The sequence below is a fragment of the Lissotriton helveticus genome, chromosome 7 (assembly GCF_964261635.1).
Source record: "Lissotriton helveticus chromosome 7, aLisHel1.1, whole genome shotgun sequence".
Lineage (NCBI taxonomy): Eukaryota > Metazoa > Chordata > Amphibia > Caudata > Salamandridae > Lissotriton > Lissotriton helveticus.
In genome coordinates this window covers 635,307,634-635,318,089 of record NC_136068.1, presented here as the reverse complement: position 1 = coordinate 635,318,089, position 10,456 = coordinate 635,307,634, and positions in this window count along the sequence as shown.

Sequence of the window (10,456 nt, the reverse complement as noted above, 5' to 3'; positions counted from 1 at the left end):
CGTGTCCTCCTCCTCCAGGGCCACCAGCCGCCGATATTCGGCGACAGTGGCATCCAGCCTCCGTTGCCGGGCCATTCGAGCCTGCTCCCTCCGTGATGTCGATTTGGAAGAAGCAACTATATGAAGAAAGAAAGACATAGTCTGTAACCAATGCTCCTTAACATTAATAACACAAAGTGATTGAGCCGAAAGTTGTGTCACAGTACAAGTAGCAAATTGAAAGCACAGTACATAACTATTGAGGACAGTATCTATCTAACCTCCCACTTCTGCATCCTTGCTCTAACATTAGTGGGAGTTTAATGAACAAATTCTACGACCACTATGGACTTCCATTACAGTCGACTATGACAGTACACCAGTCTTATTCTTCTTCTTCTCTCTTGTTTAGGAAAATTGGTACGTTATCTTATGCAAGCCGGCAGAATGCCAGCGCAGTGAACTTGCACCCGAGAAAAACAGACGCACACCATGATGGGTGAGACAGACTTGCGTTACTGTACCGGTCCAGTACATGCAGGTGGTGAAGCTATTACTTTTCTATTACGGGTGGCACTGAGAATACTCTGTTACAAGGGCTACTGCTTAATTAATTTACCTTTCACCCTACAGTGCAAATGAGTACTAGAAAAGGAAAATGAAGAAGCTAAATAATTTGATTATCTATCACTTCACATGGGATGTATTTGATGACATATGGGATGACTTTAGGTGCTTTGCTTATTATTGAGTGAACAGTGATACACCCACACATGAATGACGTACTACTACTAAACTAAAGTTATTAAGAGAGGTACGGAGTGTCCACCGTAATAACCGGATATATGCTGTGCTTGCAGTTGCAATACAAACTACTGCTACTATTCATGGTAGTATTGGACAAATTTACAATTTCTTTTCCTTGCCAGTTGCCAGTTGCCTTCCCTACACTGGAACGGACGTGCGGGTGCGGTGTTACATGCTCTTCAAGGTAACACTTAGTTCATCCAGTGACCATCTACTCTCTCTAGATACACATATGCTATCTAAGAGTCAGATAATACCATGCTCCAGGCATCCATCCATTCAAAGTATATGCACACATACAGTTTCTGTTTCACCCACCCAGGCTGTTCTCCTTCCACCCATCCTTGCTTCATCATTGACCCAGCCATGCACCATACCATATTCTTTCCTTCCCAGCCACCTCGGGGACCAAGCAAACACATATCATTCTTCTTTGCCAGCCGTCATAAAATTTCTCGTCCTTCCACACTTACTTACACCCTTCTTTCGCTTTTCGTTCATCCCATCCATCAAGTTCATCTAAGATCTTATTGGGATTCTTCTCACCAAAAACTTCACATCTAAGTCGAAGTACATTTAGAGGAGGCTACTACCTGGTTGATTTATTATACACCCGTGCAGAAAGCACACTATGCAGTCTTCAATCTCAATAAGTAAGGAATATATAGCTTACCTCTTCCCGCCACCACCGTGTGAACCCTCACAGGAACGTCCGGCACTTGCACCGCATCCTCCCCAGAGTCCTCGTCCAACACCACCACCTCCGCGCTGGCCCCGCCACTATTTCTTATTCGAGGATGAATGGTTTCATCAAATCAGGGGCACGGCGATGGGTTCTAGGTTTGCTCCCTCCTATGCCAACCTATTCATGGGTTGGTATGAGAGGGAGCATGCCTGGAGTCGCGGAGCAAGCAAGTGGATGGACCTGGTAGTATTTTGGGCCAGGTTCATCGATGATATTCTATTAATATGGAGAGGCACTTCCGATGAACTAAAAGACTATCAAAACTACCTCAATGATAATAATTTCAATGTAAAATTAACGATGAATCAGAGCATGTCGAGTATAGAATACTTAGATGTGACACTCATGGCGGAAGGAGATCACATAAAAAGCAAACTGTATAGAAAAGATACTGCCACCAACTCTATCTTACGGGCTGACAGTTTTCACCCCCAAGCTGTAATTTCAGGTATACCTTATGGCGAAATGGTTCGGGTGAGAAGGAATTGCAGTCGGGAGGTAGATTATACCAGGGAATTGGACAAATTACAAGAAAGATTGTGCAGGAGAGGCTATGTTAAAAAGGATTTAACACGGGCCAGAGACAAGGTGTCTAAAATCAAAAGAGAGACTACTCTAATCTCCAATAAGAAACAAGTGAATAAACAGAGACCTGCCTTTGTAACCACATATTGTATACAAAAAGACAAAATTAGATATGCTTTGGGGAGGAATTGGGCACTACTGAAAGGTGTGCCAGGCTTGACAACTGAATTAGATGACAAGCCACGATTGATTTTCAAGAAATGCCCGACTATTAGGGACAAGATCTCGACAAATTATATTCGTTCGATGACTTCTAAGACACAAGACTGGTTGCCACCACAACCTAAAGGATTTTACACGTGTGGTTCGTGTATAATTTGCGCCTATGGCATGAACAAAACTAAAACCTTTAAGTACAATAGCAATAGACAATTTTGGATCAACGAATTCATCAATTGTAATAGCGTAGGGGTGGTCTATGCTATCATTTGTAATTGCACGAAAGTATATATTGGAAGTACTAAGAGAGCCTTAAAAATCAGGATTCAAGAACATAGGCGGGCAATCATGAATAGCGATGTAAAATCCCCATTATTTGTACATATCGAAAAGGAACATAGTTTAAACAAAAATTTTTAATTTCATGGGATTCAAAAGATAAAACAAAACATAGTTTAAACAAAATTTTTTAATTTCATGGGATTCAAAAGATAAAACAAAATGTCAGAGGTGGGGATTGGGAGCTACAAGTTCGCCAGACAGAGGCACGATGGATTATCAAATGTCGTACTATGAAACACGGTCTTAATATAGATTCAGAACTACACCATTTCTTGTGATATTATATGATTATATCATGTAGTATATAGGTTCATGTTATTCAATAGTATATTTACTAAGGACTTTGCTATATTCCTGAATAGTGCATAGTCTCCATTTGAGTCCCTCTGTCAACATTTGTGAAAGCTCAAAAATAATATTGATAACATCTTATTTTTCAAGGAATTATAATCTAAAAAATATGTAATACAATATCGAAGAGTGACAATTTGAAATGTACTATTACCATGTAGAACATTACTGTACACACATTGGGATAAATACCGGGCAGCCTGCTCACAGTTCAAGATTCCAATAGGATCTATTGTTTATTGGGACCCGTTTTAACCAGGACCTGTAACGTGGGGTCACGTAATTCATTTTGATATAGTATAACTTAACTTATTACCCTTGGAGTAATACTTTACTTATCTGTCAGTGAACCATGGTTTATTCGATTAATAGTTGTGGTTGTTTACTTAGTGAGAATGTTGGTAAGGGGAACTGGGCCTATCAGCCCAGGGCTTACATATACTAAACAGCGAACCGGCAATCTGCTTATAGTCAGGTTCCAATAGGATTTATTTGCTCTTTGGGCCCGCTTTTACTGGGACCTGCAATGTTGGATCACGATATACTCCCTTGATATATTGAAACGTAACTCATTAACTATGGAGAATTACCATAAGTATATATTTGTGAATTATGGTGAGTCACGAGGAATAGCTGCTGTTGTTTACTCTGTGAAAAGGATGGGAAGAGGAGTAGGGCCTACCAGCTCAGGGCTTACATATGGGAACAGCGAATACGATCGCTGATCACGTATTACTAACCGGAAACTGAAGCACTTAAGCCTAGGACCGGATGGGACTGGAGGGGCGGACCTGAAGGAGAACGGCGTTCACAGGTAGTTTCGGAAGCGGCTACACTAGGAACTCAACCGGATATGATATGGGTGTCGGACCGGAGTGGAAACAGATCCGTGCACACAGGTGCGATTTATTGAATTTTGCCCGGGTTTAATTCTGTGCACTGTGATTGGCCGCTCAGCTATATATATTGTAGAGTAACTAAGATGAGTTCTCTATCGGGATTTATCGTACCCGGGGGATGGAAGGGACACGAGGCTCCTATTTATCACGGTAAGTTATTCGTAATCGAGGCGCGAATCTCCTTGGACTGAAGTGTAGTTTAAGTAGATTAATAGGGGGTCGCTCTGTGTTTTCTTTTCTTTCTTATAGCCTATGATTTTTATAAGAAAAAGGATGGGATCGGAATTAGGCATTTGGATGTCAGGAGTTTTCTAGATATTTGGGTGAGTCACATTGCCTTCTCAGATAGAAGGAACAATTAAGGTATTTGTCCATGTATTAATGAATAAATAAGTAGTCTTAACAGTGCGCATTCTTTAAATTAAATTATATTAGGAGATTGAATTCAAGAAGTACTTTGGGAGAAGTGGAACGGAGTGGGATTTTTGGAGTGGAATAGCACAGCTAATTGACTCGAAGGTACACGGTTGTGAGGTAGGAATTTAGATGTTTAATTTGGTCAGTTCACATCCCAGAAGCGGTCTCTTTACTTGAATTGTCATGCATGTTCATGAATAGATTAATAAACATCGGAGCTAATATGGCTTATATACACTTAGCATAATTCTAACAATCACGTTGTGGTAGGTGATAGGAGCGAGAAAGATCGCCTTTTGCCGATTAATTTATTTGAATCAAAAGACTAAGTGATGATATTACACTTTTAGGCGATGAAGACATATGACTGAAATTGGGAGTCCCCTTTACCTATAGCGAGGAATATTTGGCAGATTCCGGAAGCTTCGCATCAATTATTATTTGAGGTGAGCCCACCCCTTGGGTATATTGGTTATTAATATCACACCTGGCATATTTTGTGCCATCTCAATGGAACTTTGAGCAGGTTACCTAGGAATGTCCCGGTTTGTTGAATTAATGAAATGTTATTGAAAATGAATATACAGGTATTGTATGTCTAATCCCGTCAAATCCCTTTAGGTTCATAAGTGATTTCTGTAATACTTTTGTACAGGTTTAAAACAACCGTTGGGCACCAGATGGTACTGCGTTGTAATAGCAAATGTGTAATTGTTCTGTTTTTTAAGACAAGGAAATGTATCACTCATACATATGCATGTTATGTTTTTATTTACAGCCCTGATGACGTCCTACCTTTAGGACGAAACGCGTCGGCTGTTGGAAGTCTAAAGAGAAATATACCAAGAATCACGAATTATTTTTGTTTCTCTGATTAATTGGATGTCTGATATCTATTGATTTCTTTATGATAAATTGTGAATAAATACCAGTACTGTCTTATCCTTAAAAAAAAAAATGTGTGTACTCCCAGCTCATTCTTTTAGTATTAGGTCAGTTTAGGGTTGGACGGTGCCCTAGTGGCTGGTAGGAGTGCAGCAAAAAAGATATTTTTGACAATATTATCCCTTAGAGTGCACCCAGGTGTACCCTACGTCGTCCGTGTCTTTTTGTAAAACCCTCATGGGTATGTAGCGCGCTTAACAAATGTCCTGATTGATTGATTGATTGACCATTAGTGAAGTACAGGTTTGATAGGATGAGGGAGATGGCAGCTTGAACCTTGTGTGGGAAGATGCGTTGCAGTGTTTTCATTGTGAGAAATCCTTATTTGGCTACCGTATCCACTTGTGGATTCGTTAACAGCTTGGCGTCCATGGTAATTTCAATGTTTCCTCCACTCATATTGCAGCCCTCATGCTGGATAGTAGTTTTTACTAACCATTCGGGCCTAGTAGTGAAGGATAGTCTCTCACTAAGCTGGGCGGAGCACAAGGCAGTGACCTGTAGAATTGTTATGCAGAAGGGGTGGAAGTGGCGCAGCGAAAATCAATATCCTTCAAAAATTGGAGTAAAATATCTTCTAATGAGATGGATTCTGTGCTGAAAAGGTCTATGGTGGGAAATAACTATTCATAGTGAATGACTACAGAAGATTTTAATGACGGTGGAGGGCGCAATCGTTCAAGTTGCGTCAGTAATAACGAAGATCTACACCAGAACCAAAGTGTCCGCCCCCTGGTTTTCGTGCGAACTGAAAGACCTTAGACAGTTGTGGCGGGGGCAAGAACGAAAATGGAGGGCGAATCTCGCCTCGGAGGATAAAGAAAAACATATAGGGCTGTTACATCTTTATAAACCTGCCATTAGTGCAGCCAAATCTTCCTTTTATGTGAGTAAAATCAGGTCTGCTCCCCTTGTGAGATCTTTAGGTTGTAAAAGAGCTTTTTACTCCTCCGGCCAACAGTCCCTGGAGAACTCACAAAGTTTTTGCGACAAAGTTGTGGTGTACTTTAGAGATAAGATCTTGAAGATCTACTCAGACTTCTATGCAAATGAAGATAGGCCTTTCCCCTTGTTTGATAATTGTGAACCAGTTGACCTAAACTCCCAGCAGTCTTGTCTCATTTCCTCCTATTTCCTCCTTGCAAGTTAAAATCTTTCTCATGAATATGGAATCAGATTCACCTGACGATCCTTGTCCACCAAACATCTTGCAACTCACTCTGGATCAGATTGTGACTTTTCTGGCCAGTCTTCAATCAGATGCAAACAACTGGAGTGTATCCCTGTCTTTGGAAGGAAGCTTTAATCATTTATCATAATAAAAAAAAAAAATGGGGACCCAGAGGACCTAAAAAGCTTTGCCTTTTCTCCCTATTGACTGCGCCAGCAAATATGCTAGAAAAATATATAAACCATGAGTTGGGTGAGTTTATTACCTCCCAGGACCTCTTCGATCTGTCCCAGAATGGGTTCAGAAGTGGTCACAGCACAGAGTCTGCGCTGGTCACCGCTGCAGATTTCATTTGCTGCCAAATAGACTTGGGAGGGGGGTGGAGGATATCACCTCCCACCTGGTCCAAAGATTGCATCAGTTAGGGGTGAGGGCCACTGCTCTGAACCTTTTCCGCTCCTTCCTGACGCATAGGGTCCAAACAGCCAGTGGCAGAAATTTTGGAGCAGAGGCTTTCAAATGCCCCTGTGGGATACCGCAGGGATCCTCGCTTAACGCCACATTATTTAATCTATATGTCTCCTCACTCGCTGAGTTGGTGCGCTCGTTCGGTTTGCAGATGTTATCGTATACAGACAACACTCAAATTATTGTCTCCATATTGGAAATTTGCCTCTGGTAGCAGACAAGTTTTAACAATGTATAAATGGCTTCAGTATCTGGATGAAGGGCAATTGCTTAAAATTGAATGTTGTAAAAACAGAGATTCTGGTTTTCGGGGTGAAGCATTCAGTGTGGTCCGAACTTTGGTGGCCAGAGAAATGTGGTCCTTTACCATCTCCAGCTAAATCTGCAAATCACTTGAGGAGCATTTTTAATAATGCTCTCACTTTTGATGCTCAGATCAGCAGGTCTGTCAGCTCATGCTTCTTCTACATTAGAATCTTGAACAAATATTTACACTTATCCCGTCTGAACTCCAAGTGCCGGTGGTTATCGCTTTAATTACATAATGTTTAGACTATTGCAGTGCTTTATATCAGAACATCAAGTCCTCGTGAACAGACTGTAGGTCATTCTGAATGCTACAGCCTGCCTGGTCCTGAATGTGTCTAAATGTCGTTCGGTGAGGGAGGGCATTCGCTCCCTTCACTGGCTGCCAGTAAGAAAGGGGTAATATAAAAAGCTTTTTGCATGGTCCACCTGACTTTTCACGATCTGCTAGGACTCATGCTTCATGCACTGTTTCTTCCCCGTATGTTTTATTTTATTTAAGAAGTTTTCTATAGCGCTGGCCTGGGTATCGGAGCGCTTTAAAGTAGGTGCATGACTGACTGACTGACTGACTGAAATATTTGTAGAGCGCACGAATGCCGCGGCGTCTTGGTGCTAAAAGATACATAGAAGGGGGGAGGCAGAGGGTTAGATCGGTTTAGGTAAAAAGCCAGGTCTTTAGTTCTTTTCTGAAGCTCGTTTTAGCTTTTTGGGCACGAAGTGCTGGAGGTAGCGAGTTCCAGATTTTTGCCGCCTGGTGGGAGAAGGACTTTCCCCCCCATCGAGCTCTGTTTATTCTGGGTTGGTAGACTAGGTCGTGGGTGGCTGACCTCAGTGTGCGCAGGGGAATGTAACGGGGCAGTAGGTTGTTGAAGTCGTCCGGTCCCTTGCCGTGAAGAGATCTGTGAACCAGGCAGAGAGCTTTAAACTGAATGCGACGTCTGACCGGGAGCCAATGTAGCTCCCGAATAGCTTTGGACGTGGGGTGGTGTCTGGGGATGTTCAATAAGGCTCTGGCCGCCGCATTTTGGATTGCCTGCAGTTAAAACAGCTGTTTTTCTCCTGCACCCAGGTAGAGGGAGTTACAGTAGTCAATCCGGGACATTACAAGGGCTCCCATCACCGTTTTGCATAACAGATAATCATCAGACACAAAATAGAGGAGCGACATATCAACAGACAAGCGTCAAAATAAAGAGCAACACATTGTAGTGCAGGACACTTTTGCCTTTGAGGTTCTTCGGAGTATTAGGGCTGGAGCAGAGCTTGATGCTTGCTGTCTGCCCCATGCTATCCACTTCCTAGGGAGCAGTTGAGGAACAGGGTTTTAAGTTGGCTTTTGAATTCTACAGAGGAGGGAATGGTTCTGATGTGAAGGCGAATGGAGTTCCATATTTTGGGAGCGCTTCTAGTGAAAGATCGATCCGCAGTTTTTTTTTCTTCTAGTTTTAGGTGGGATGAGTAGGAGGGAGTTTGAGCTTCTCAGGTTCCTGGATTGGCCAGCTTTTATGAGTTTTTTCGCCAGTTACTCAGGTTTGCCGGTGTGAAGGGTTTTATGGGTGAGGCAGGATGTTCTGAAGCTAATCCACATTTCGACTGGAAGCCACTCAAGTTCCTTGAGTGCAGGGAAGATATGATCAAAAATCTTGGTTCCGGTGATCATTCTGGCGGCCGCATGTAATGTTGTTTTGATGGGAGCCAGATGTGATTTAGGAATTCCTGCGAAGACTGCGTTCCCATAGTCCAGTCTTGACAGTACCAGAGGTTGGGTGGCCTGTTTGAGTTCATTGGCCGGAATGTAGCGTTTTATTTTGTTCAGTAGTCTGAGGTTAAGGAACGCACTTTTGGCTGAATTCTTAATGTGTCTCATCATGTTCAATTTTGGGTCTAGGGTGATGCCTAGAGATTTGACAGAGTCTGCTAGAGTGAGATTCCGGTTGAACGCATCGATAGCCTTTAACCATTGGGCGATTTGGGGGTTATCTTCCTTGTTCAAGATGAGGAGTGTCTCAGTCTTGTCAGGATTTAGTTTCAAGTGGTTGCTTGTCAGCCAGTGTTGGACATCTTTCAGGACATCATTTAGTCTTTGAATGTCTTTGAGAGAGGTAGTTTCCAGATAGATCTGAGTATCATCAGCGTAGAGATGGAAGCGAAAGTTGGCTTTTCTGAGTAGTTTGGAGAGAGGTTCCATGTAGATGTTAAAGAGTTGCGGTGAGAGCACAGAGCCTTGAGGGACGCCCTTGTTGACTTGCTGGAGATCAGAAGTGAATTTTTTTATTTTTATTTTTTGCGTGCGATTGTGAAGAAAGGAGGAGAACCATTTGAGGACTACCTAGCCAAGACCAGCTCTTTCTTGAAGAGCCCTTATGAGGAGTTTGTGATCAACAGTATCAAATGCTGCCGAGAGGTCAAGGAGAATGGGGAGCATTGGTCAGAGTCTAGTGATCCATGTATATCGTCCATGATGTTGAGAATCGCGGTTTTTGTGCTACAGCCTTTTCTGAAGCCAGACTGGTGGGGGTGCAGGGGATTGATGTTGTCCAGGTGCTGTGTTAGTTGATGTAGTACGCATCTTTCCAGTGTTTTTGAGAGAAGAGGAAGGTTCGACAGGTCTAAAATTGTTCAGATCTGTCGTATCTAGGCTGGGTTTTTTCAACAGGGGAGTGACAAACCATTTTAAGGCAGTCAGGAACCACTCCGTTTTTCAGGGAGCTATTTATGATCGTGCTCCAAAGCGGTGCAAAGGCATGCTTCATTTTTTTGGTCAGTAGGGGAGGAATGGGGTCTAGGACATGAGCTGAGGGTTTGGAGGTGGAGATCAGCGTGATTATTTCAGTTTCTTGAACGGGACGGACACTAAGCCAGGAATTGGGAGAGGAACCGGGAGAAAGATCATGTGACCCAACCGCGATGCTCTTCGTGAGGTGCGTGTTGTTGACGTCCAGTGAGAGTTCAATTTTTGTGATCTTGTCATTGAAGAAGTTGGTGAAGTTGTCACATAGTTCTTTGGACGCCTGTACAGAGGACACAGGCTTGGAGGTTTGTTGTCTGATGATGCTATAGAGCTCCTTAGGTCTTTTTTGGCACTGTCCAGCGCTGAGCGGAAAAAAGCTGGATTTCTTGTTTTTAATGTGGTTGTTGTACTTCCTACGGGCTGATTTGAGTTGATCGCGGAGGATGGAGGTAGGGTTGTTTCTCCACTTTCTTTCTTTGGCTCTTACTTTTCTCCTTTCGGATTTGAGGTCAGAGTTGAACCATGTTCTGGATGGGATGGCTCTGCTC